This window comes from Andrographis paniculata, unplaced genomic scaffold (assembly GCF_009805555.1).
Source record: "Andrographis paniculata isolate CXL003 unplaced genomic scaffold, ASM980555v1 Contig46END, whole genome shotgun sequence".
NCBI lineage: Eukaryota > Viridiplantae > Streptophyta > Magnoliopsida > Lamiales > Acanthaceae > Andrographis > Andrographis paniculata.
The window spans coordinates 5,899,043-5,910,952 of record NW_026137580.1 but is presented as its reverse complement, the minus strand read 5'-3'; the positions used below and the strand labels follow the sequence as shown (position 1 = coordinate 5,910,952).

Sequence of the window (11,910 nt, the reverse complement as noted above, 5' to 3'; positions counted from 1 at the left end):
ATAAAGTGCTTTATAATAGAAAGGAAATACGGTGAAGTAACAAAATTGCTAACTTTATTCCCTTAAAGCATTATAAAACACATACAAAAAGCACTGTAATTAGAACTATAGAGCACAAAGTATAATCCCATAAAGTGCTATATTATAAAAGGAAAAGGCAATCAAGATACAAAAGCACTAAATTTATTCCCTTAAAGCAATATTTAACATATACGAAAAGCATTGTAATTAGAACTCTAGAGCACAAAGTATAATCTTAAAAAGTGCTTTATAATATAAAGGAAAAACAGTGAAGAAACAAAAATGCTAAATTTATTCACTTAAAACATTATAAAACATATACAAAAAGCATTGTAATTAGAACTATAGAGTACAAAGTATAATCCCATAAAGTGCTATATTATAAAAAGAAAAGGAAATAAAGAAACAAAAGCACTAAGTGTATTCCCTTAAAGCACTATTTAACTTATACGAAAAGCACTGTAATTAGAACTCTAGAGCACAAAGTATAATCTTATAAAGTGCATTATAATATAAAGGAAAAATAGTGAAGAAACAAAAGAGCTAACTTTATTCCCTTAAAACATTACAAAATATATATACACAAAGCACTGTAATTAGAACTATAGAGCACAAAATATAATCCCCTAAAGTGCTATATTATAAAAAGAAAAGGAAATAAAGAAACAAAAGCACTAAATTTATTCCCGTAAAACACTATTTAACATATACGAAAAGCACTGTAATTAGAACTCTAGAGCACAAAGTATAATCTTATAAAGTGCATTATAATATAAAGGAAAAATAGTGAGGAAACAAAAGTGCTAACTTTATTCCCTTAAAACATTATAAAATATATATACAAAAAGCACTGTAATTAGAACTATATAGCACAAAGTATAATCCTCTAAAGTGTTATATTATAAAAAGAAAATGCAATCAAGAAACAAAAGCACTAATTGTATTCCCTTAAAGCACTATTTAACATATACGAAAACAACTGTAATTAAAACTCTAGAGCACAAAGTATAATCTTATAAAGTTCTTTATAATAAAAAAGAAAAACAATGGAGAAACAAAAGTGCTAACTTTAATGCCTTAAAACATTATAAAACATATACAAAAAGCACTGTCATTAGAATTATAGAGCACAAAATATAATCCCATAAAGTTCTATATTATAAAAAGAAAAGGAAATAAAGAAACAAAAGCACTAAGTGTATTCCGTTAAAGCACTATTTAACATATACGAAAAGCATTGTAATTAGAACTCTAGAGCACAAAGTATAATCTTATAAAGTGCTTTATAATAGAAAGGAAAAATAGTGAAGAAACGAAAGTGATAACTTGATTCCCTTAAAACATTATAAAATATAATACAAAAAACCACTGTAATTAGAATTATAGAGCACAAAGTAGAATCACATAAAGTGCTATATTATAATAAGAAATGGAAATAAAGAAAAAAAAGCACTAAGTGTATTCCCTTAAAGCACTATTTTACATATACGAAAAACATTGTAATTAGAACTCTAGAGCACAAAGTATAATCTTATAAAGTGCTGTATAGTAGAAAGTAAAAATTGTGAAGAAAATAAGTGCTAACTTTATGCCCTTAAAACATTATAAAATATATACAAAAAGCACTGTAATTAGAACTACAGAGCACAAAGTAGAATCTCATAAAGTGCTATATTATAAAAAGAAAAGCCAATCAAGAAACAAAAGCAATAATTTATTCCCTTAAAGCACTATTTAACATATACGAAAAGCACGGTAATTAGAACTCTAGAGCACAAAGTATAATCTTATAAAGTGCTTTATAATAGAAAGGAAAAATAGTGAAGAAGAAAAAGAGCTAACTTTATTCCATTAAAGCATTAAAAAATATATACAGAAATTACTGTAATTAGAATTATAGAGCAAAAATTATAATCTCATAAAATGCTATATTATAAAAAGAAAACGCAATCAAAAAACAAAAGCACTAACTTAATTACCTTAAAGTACTATTGAACATATACGAAAAGCACTGTAATTAGAACTCTTGAGCAGAAAGTATAATGTTATAAAGTCCTATATAATTGAAATGGAAAATATTGAAGAAACAAAAATGCAAACTTTATTCATTTAAAACATTATAAAACATATACAAAAAGCACTGTAATTAGAACTATAGAGCATAAAGGATAATCTTATAATGTGTTATATTATAAAAAGAAATGTCAATCAAGAAACAAAAGCAATAACTTTATTCCAATAAAGCACTATTTAACATATACGAAAAGCACTGTAATTAGAACTCTAGAGTAAAAGTATAACCTTATAAAGTGCTTTATAATAGAAACGAAAAAACAGTGATGAAAAAAAACTGCTAACGTTATTCCCTTAAACAAATATAAAACATATATATAAAGCACTGTAATTAGAACTACAGAGCACAAAGTATAATCCCATTAATTGCTATATTATAAAAAGAAAAGGCAATAGAGAAACAAAAGCACTAACTTTATTCCCTTAAAGCACTATTTAACATATACGAAAAGCATTGTAATTAGAACTCTAGAGCACAAAGTATAATCTTATAAAGTGCATTATAATAGAAAGGAAAAACAGTGAAGAAACTAAAATGCTAACTTTATTCCCTTAAAACATTATAAAATATATAAAAAAAGCACTGTAATTAGAACTATAGAGCACAAAGTATAATCCCCTAAAGTGCTATATTATAAAAAGAAAACGCAATCAAGAAACAAAAGCACTAATTGTATTCCCTTAAAGCACTATTTAACATATACAAAAAGCAGTGTAATTAGAACTCTAGAGCACAAAGTATAATCTTATAAAGTTCTTTATAATAGAGAAACAAAAGCACTATTTAACATATACGAAAAACACTGTAATTAAAACTCTAGAGCACAAAGTATAATGTTATAAAGTCCTTTATAATTGAAAGGAAAAACAGTGAAGAAAAAAAAATGCTAACCTTATTTACTTAAATATTATAAAACATATACAAAAAGTACTGTAATGAGAACTCTAGAGCACAAAGTATAATGTTATAAAGTCCTTTATAATTGAAAGGAAAAACAGTGAAGAAACAAAAATGCTAACCTTATTTACTTAAAATATTATAACTTTTTTCCCTTAAAGAACTATTTAATATATAGAAAAAGCACTGTAATTAGAACTATAGAGCACAAAGTATAATCTTATAAAGTGCTTTATAATAGAAAGGAAAAACAGTGAAGAAAGAAAAGTGCTAACTTTATTCCATTAAAGCACTATAAAATGTATAAAGAAAATACTATAATAAGAACTATAGAGCACAAAGTATAATCCCATAATGTGCTATATTATAAAAAGAAAAGGGAATCAAAAAACAAAAGCACTAACTTAATTCCCTTAAATCTCTATTTAACAAATACGAAAAGCATTGTAATTAGAACTCTAGAGCACAGCGTATAATGTTATAAAGTCCTTTATAATTGAAAGGAAAAAGCAGTGAATAAACAAAAATGCTAACCTTATTTACTTAAAATATTATAAAACATATACAAAAAGCACTGTAATTAGAACCCTAGAGCACAAAAGATAATCTTATAAATTTCTTAATAATAGAAAGGAAAAACAGTGAAAAAACAAAAGTGCTAACTTTAATCCCTTATAGTGTTATAGAACATATACAAAAAGCATTGTAATTAGAACTATAGAGCACAAAGTATAATCCTATAAAGTGCTATATTATTAAAAGAAAAGCCAATCAAGAAAAAAAAAACAATAACTTTATTCCCTTAAAGCACTTTTTAATATATACAAAAAACACTATAATTAAACTCTAGAGCACAAAGTTTAATCTTATAAAGTGCTTTATAATAGAAAGGAAAAACAATGAAGAAAGACAAGTGCTTACTTTATTCCGTTAAAGCAATATAAAATGTATAAAGAAAATACTATAATAAGAACAATAGAGCACAAAGTATAATCCCATAAAGTGCTATATTATAAAAAGAAAAGACAATCAAGAAACAAAAGCACTAACTGTATTCGCTTAAAGCACTATTTAACATATACGAAAAGCACTGTAATTAGAACTCTAGAGCACAAAGGATAATCTTATAAATTTCTTTATAATAGAAAGTAAAAACAGTGAAGAAACAAAAGTGCTAACTAATCCCTTAAAGCGTTATAGAACATATACAAAAAGCACAGTAATTAGAACTATACAGCACAAAGTATAATCCCATAAAGTGTTATATTATAAAAAGAAAAGTCAATCAAAAAACAAAAACAATAACTTTATTCCCTTAAGCACTATTTAAAATATACGAAAAGCACTGTAATTAAAACTCTAGAACACAAAGTATAATCTTATAAAGTGCTTTATAATAGAAAGGAAAAATAGTGAAGAAAGAAAAGTGCTAACTTTATTCCGTTAAAGCACTATAAAATGTATAAAGAAAATACTATAATAAGAACAATAGAGTACAAAGTATAATCCCATAAAGTGCTATATTATAAAAAGAAAAGACAATCAAGAAAGAAAAGCACTAACTGTATTCGCTTAAAGCACTATTTAACATATACGAAAAACAATATAATTAGAACTCTAGACCACAAACTATAATCCCATAAAGTGTTATATTATAAAAAGAAAAGCCAATCAAGAAACAAAAGCAATAACTTTATTCCCTTAATGACAATTTAACATAAACGAAAAGCACTGTAATTAGAACTCTAGAGCACAAAGGATAATCTTATAAATTTCTTTATAATAGAAAGTAAAAACAGTGAAGAAACAAAAGTGCTAACTAATCCCTTAAAGCGTTATAGAACATATACAAAAAGCACAGTAATTAGAACTATACAGCACAAAGTATAATCCCATAAAGTGTTATATTATAAAAAGAAAAGTCAATCAAAAAACAAAAACAATAACTTTATTCCCTTAAGCACTATTTAATATATACGAAAAGCACTGTAATTAAAACTCTAGAACACAAAGTATAATCTTATAAAGTGCTTTATAATATAAAGGAAAAATAGTGAAGAAAGAAAAGTGCTAACTTTATTCCGTTAAAGCACTATAAAATGTATAAAGAAAATACTATAATAAGAACAATAGAGTACAAAGTATAATCCCATAAAGTGCTATATTATAAAAAGAAAAGACAATCAAGAAACAAAAGCACTAACTGTATTCGCTTAAAGCACTATTTAACATATACGAAAAACAATATAATTAGAACTGTAGATGAGAAAGTATAATCATACAAAGTTCTTTCTAATAGAAAGAAAAACAATGAATAAACAAAAGTGCTAACTTTAATGCCTTAAAGAATTATAAAACATATACAAAAACCACTATAATTAGAATTATAGAGCACAAACTATAATCCCATAAAGTGTTATATTATACAAAGAAAAGCCAATCAAGAAACAAAAGCAAAAACTTTATTCCCTTTATTCCCTTAATACACTATTTAACATAAACGAAAATCACTGTAATTAGAACTCTAGAGCACAGAGGATAATCTTATAAATTTCTTTATAATAGAAAGTAACAATATTGAAGAAACAAAAGTGCTAACTTTAATCCCTTAAAGCGTTATAGAACATATACAAAAAGCACAGTAATTAGAACCATAGAGCACAAAGTATAATCCCATAAAGTGTAATCTTATAAAAAGAAAAGCCAATCAAGAAACAAAAACAATAACTTTATTCCCTTAAAGCACTATTTAATATATACGAAAAGCACTGTAATTGAAACTCTAGAACACAAAGTATAATCTTATAAAATGCTTTATAATAGAAAGGAAAAACAGTGAAGAAACAAAAGTGCTAACTTTATTACGTTAAAGCATTATAAAGTATATATAAAGAAAATACTGTAATAAGAACTATAGAGCACAAAGTATAATCCCATAAAGTGCTATATTATAAAAATAAAAGGCAATCAAGAAACAAAAGCAATAACTTTATTCCCTTAAACCATTATAAAATATATACAGAAAATACAGTAATTCCAATTATAGAGTTCAAAGTATAATCTCATAAAGTACTATATTATAAAAAGAAAACGCAATGAAAAAACAAAAGCACTAACTTTATTCCCTTAAAGCACTATTTAACATATATGAAAAACACTGTATTTACAACTCTAGAGTACAAAGTATAATCTTATAAAGTGCTTTATAATAGACATGAAAAACAGTTAAGAATCAAAAATGCTAACTTTATTCACTTAAAAAATATAAAATATATACTGAAAATATTGTAATTACAATTATAGAGTTCAAAGTACAATCCCATAAACGGCTATATTATAAAAAGAAAAGGCAATAAAAAAACAAAAGCACTAACTTTATTCCCTTAAAGCACTATTTAACATATACAAAAAGCACTGTAATTAGAACTCTAGAGCACAAAGTATAATCATAAAAAGTGTATTATAATAGAAAGGAAAGACAGTGAAAAAACAAAAGTGCTAAGTTTATTCCCTTATAAAATATATACAAAAAGAACTGTAATTAGAACTATAGAGAACAAAGTATAATCCCATAAAGTGCTATATTATAAAAAGAAAAGGCAATCAAGAAACAAAAGCAATAACTTTATTCCCTTAATACACTATTTAACATAAACGAAAAGCACCGTAATTAGAACTCTAGAGGACAAAGGATAATCTTATAAATTTCTATATAATAGATAGGAAAAATAGTAAAGAAACAAAAGTGATAACTTTGATCTGTTAAAGCGTTATAGAACATATACAAAAGGCACTGTAATTAGAACTATAGAGCACAAAGTATAAACTCATAAAGTGCTATATTATAAAAAGAAAAGGCAATCAAAAAACAAAAGCACTAACTTTATTCCCTTAAAGCACTATTTAACATATAGAAAAAGCACTGTAATTAGAACTCTAAAGCACAAAGTCTAATCTTATAACGTGCTTTATAATAGAAAGGAAAAATAGTAAAGAAACAAAAAGGCTAACTTTATTCCCTTAAAACATTATAAAACATATATGAAAAGCACTCCAATTAGAACTCTAGATCACAAAGTATAATCTTATAAAGTGCTTTATAATAGAAAAGAAAAACAGTGAAGAAAGAAAAATGCTAACTTATTCTCTTAAAACATTATAAAATATATACAGAAAATATTGTAATTACAACTATACAGCACAAAGTATAATCCCATAAAGTGCTATATTATAAAAAGAAAAAGGCAATCAAGAAACAAAAGCAATAAGTTTATTACCTTAAAGCACTATTTAACATATACAGAAAGCACTGTAATTAGAACTCTAAAGCACAAAGTATAATCTTATAAAGTGCTTTATAATAGAAAGGTAAAATAGTGAAGCAACAAAAGTGCTAACTTTATTCCGTTAAAGCATTATAAAATATCTAAAGAAAATACTGCAATTAGAATTACAGAGCACAAAGTATAAACCCATAAAGTGCTATATTATAAAAAGAAAAGGCAATCAAAAAACAAAAGCACTAACTTTATTCCCTTAAAGCACTACTTAACATATAGGAAAAGCACTGTAACTAGAACTCTAGAGCACAAAATATAATCTTATAAAGTGCTTTCTAATAAAAAGGAAAAATAGTGAAGAAAAAAAAATGCTAACATTATTCCCTTAAAACATTATAAAATTTATACAAAAAAACACTGTAATTAAAACTATAGAGCACAACGTATAATCTTATAAAGTGCTTTATAATAGAAAGGAAAAATAGTGAAGAAACAAAAGTGCAAACTTTATTCCTTTAAAGCATTATAAAATATATACAAAAAGCAATGTAATTAGAACTATACAGCACAAAGTATAATCCCATAAAGTGCTATATTATAAAAAGAAAAGGAAATCAAGAAACAAAAGCGCTAATTGTATTCCCTTAAAGCACTATTTAACATATACGAAAAGCACTGTAATTAGAACTCTAGAGCACAAAGTATAGTCTTATAAAGTTCTTCATAGTAGAAAGGAAAAATAGTGAAGCAACAAAAGTGCTAACTTTATTCCGTTAAAGCATTATATAATATATAAATAAAATACTGTAATTAAAATCATATAGCACAAAGTATAATCCCATAAAGTGCTATATTATAAAAAGAAAAGCCAATCAAGAAACAAAAGCAATAACTTTATTCCCTTAAAGCACTATTTAACATATAGGAAAAGCACTGTAATTAGAACTCTATGGCACAAAGTATAATATTATAAAGTGGTTTCTAATAGAAAGGAAAAATAGTGAAGAAACAAAAATGCTAACTTTATTCCCTTAAAACATTATAAAACATATAGGAAAAGCACTGTAATTAGAACTCTAGAGCACAAAGTATAATCTTATAAAGTGTTTTCTAATAGAAAGGAAAAATAGTGAAGAAACAAACACTACCAAAAAAAGGACTGTTTGTAACGGTAAAAAATTTGTAATAAAAACCCGATTTTTGTGCAAAATAGTCTTTTGTGTCGACTTTGTTTCGGATTTTGACTGCTACAAAAATTCGCGGTACAAAAAGTCTATGTCGCAGCAAATTCCGTAACAAATAAGTGGTGGTCAACCCTCAAAATAAGCACGTGTTAATTGTATTTGTTGCATTTTTTTACGTAACAAAAGCATCGGTCATTTTTTTAGAACAACATATATCCGTAACAAAAACTTCGGAAAAAAAGAAAAATCCTGTCAGAGAACTATTTGTTACGACATATTTTAGGAACAAAAAATGCGATACAAATATGGAATCTTGTCAGAAAACTTTTTGTTGCAATCTTTGTTCGAAACAAAAAATGTGCTACAAAAGTAGTGTCCTTTCAGAGAGCTATTTGTTACGAAATTTGTCCGCAACAAAAAATTCGGTACAAATTTAATGCAAACGTAAAATATTTTTTGTACGGGCTATTGTCTGTAACTAAAAATCCACTACATAAGGTTTGCATGCCTCAAATATGTATTTGGTCACCACAAATAAAATCCAATTGTTAAAATATTTGTTATAGATCAATCTGCGTCACAAATAATTTAAAATATATTTTATTATAATTAATCTGAAATCCTTGTTCATACCTACAGAACAACTTCAATCCAACAAAATTCGTATTCATGTCAAAAATAGAATACTAGGTGTCAAGAGTGCTTTAAAGCATCTCAAAAAATCCACCATGCTATACACTATAACAACCAACTAACAACTTGTTAACACTTGATCCCCAAATCCAAAAGTAATATGTGAAGAAATAGATATGGTATCAAACTGCAGTACTATCCTAAGGTCGACTAACAAATACAGTTATGAACGACCAAGCTCATCGAGTGCAAAATGACAGAGAAAGCAATCAGAGGCAGCGAACCAACTGCAATGTGTTTACAATGATATATAAGAATTATATCAGCAACTAAAGTAATTTAATTCCAAAAAGAATAAACATTTAAAAAAATGTGTATATCCTCGTAAGTGCACTTGATGTTATCTTCGTCGAGTACCTCATCGAGGATCTTCGCTCCGGCATTACTTGGGAGAATAAGTGTGGTCTCTTAGACTGTAACAATGGTAACAAATTCCTTGACAATGGCTAAGGTATCACCTATATAAAAATGTAAAACCAGAGCTAGTTATGATGAAAAATGATATCTCTAAACAACATGGATGAATAGTAGGTTAAAAAATATATATTAATAACTAACTCATACATTATACTTACATATCACTAAACAATAATAACAAGTTAAAGGTAGCCAGCCACCATTAAGAACTAATAATCTGTGTGCGAGTGGTAATGTCTTATCAAACCTCTTGCAATATGTGAGTCTAAGATTAAGATATCCCATCATAAATTGTCATTGCAGTCAAGCGGTAACCAATTGATACCAAATACTCCTCATTGCACAGTTAACCAAGAATGGCCACATGAATAACCAAAAACCTTAAACAAGTCTTTTGTAAAAAGCATAACAATCTATACGTATGATGACAATTTCAAGAGATTCCAAACCCGCAATACTTCATTGATATAATGTCTCGTCATAACATACAAAGGAGAATTATTATAGACAATATCTAATGATAATCATCAGCAAATACAAACCTCATGGAACTGCAGATTTGATGAAAGGAATTGCCATTTGAAGTAGAAATTTGCTACTTTTGCAGTAATTTGTTGGTAGCATCTTCTTCTTCTTTCATCTTTCTCTCCCATATCCTCTTTCTATAATCTTCCACGAGTTGAGGCATAGATTCCATAAGTACGGCAATGGTTTGTCGCTTTTCTATAGCTATTCTGTCAAACCTTATGCCATTTATGGACATTCCTCATCTCCTTCCTTTCATGGCCAGTCTGCTCTAGCATTGAGGACTTCTTCACAAAGCTGAGCTTGACGCCTTGCACTGATACCAAGAGGTTTCCAGGTACCAACCTCCCAGTAACCCCAAACACCCTTCGATAGCTCATCGTTGTATTTTGCCAATTTATGTCACAATGGGACTGATACTCTCTCACTTCTTTCGCAATAAATTTTATTGCATTTCCAGCCATCAAACTTCATAAGTCACTTTGTAAGTCAACAACCTAAAAGTGTTCTTAAATCCAAGAGGATGGCTGCTGTGAAAATAACATATAAAATGAAAGGTAAAACGAAGAGTATAAACTCAAAGAATTTTCCTTTTTGAACCCTATCCACACCCATCTTCTCAATGCATCAATTGTCAATAGAGAACTTAGAATACAAATAGTTTATGTCCCAAAATCAAATATGTATCTTTAGTTAAATGATAATCAAATAAACAAACATTCAAGCAAACCTTCATCAGAAATTCATAGTTGTCCTCAACATCCAGATCGATACAGACACCAATCTCCACGAATCCGTTAGAACAAATTACAACTAGCTAGTTTAGACAATTTGTCAAACACCTTAACTCCAAACCTTCAAAACCAAACATTTTCATCAGAAGAATAAGGCAAAATGAAACGAATAAGTAGTTAATAACATCAATCGATGATCTAAAACTGATAGTTCAGCTCATCTCGGAAATTAAACATGAGCATTTAAATTCTCATTTCATTTGGTTGTTTACCCAATTTAAATCAAGTCAATTCAAAGTTTATGAAGACAAGATCAAACAAATACCTGAATTAAAGTCTTTAGCAGTCAACTAAACTAAATCTGAGCCCATATTGAATCCAATTAAATTTGAAGGGAAAACGAAAATACCAAGGTCCACAGAGCCGTAAAAATCATCCACATCTGAAAAATAGAGACGAAAGACAAAAATGAATTATCAGAGTAGGTTAGATAGGAAGCGAGGATGAATGGAACTACCTTCTCGACTTCCGTGGCTTAAAAAGTACAGAAGATGGTGCCGGTCAGAGTTGGGACGGCAGCGTTGGAAGAGGTGACGACGGAGTAATATGGTGATGGTGGAGAAGTCGCGGTTAGAGATGGTGAAGGACAACAACTCGGACTGGGGACAGGCTATAACGGCGAGTGTCGAACGCTGGCAGCGGCGTTGGTGCGAGGCAGAGGACAGCGCCGGTCGGCAGCGCGGCGGCAGTCGTGCGGTGGCGCGGAGGGCTGGTCGCGGTCTGGGCGAGGAGTTAATTGAAATTGAATTTAGGAATCTGGTGAAGAAGAAAGGGGAATGTCAAGACGCGATTTTGAAAAAAAATAAAAATAAATAAATTATTGTACATGATCGTGTGTTTTTATTTATTTATTTTTAATGCATTTTTATGTGTTTATTTTATTTGGTATCTGTTATTTATTTATTTATAAATAAATTTATTAATTTATTAAAATTTTTATATTTTTAATTTTTACATATTTTTTAATAAAAAGAATATTTTTTATATTATTTTTTAACCATAGTTTTTTTAAAATTTTTTATTTT

At 27.8% G+C, this 11,910-nt stretch overlaps 1 pseudogene; it reads right to left on the bottom strand.

The window, feature by feature from the left end:
* Window positions 1-10,004: 10,004 nt before the first annotated feature.
* On the bottom strand, window positions 10,005-11,670 carry LOC127252664 (uncharacterized; annotated as a pseudogene).
* Window positions 11,671-11,910: the final 240 nt, after the last annotated feature.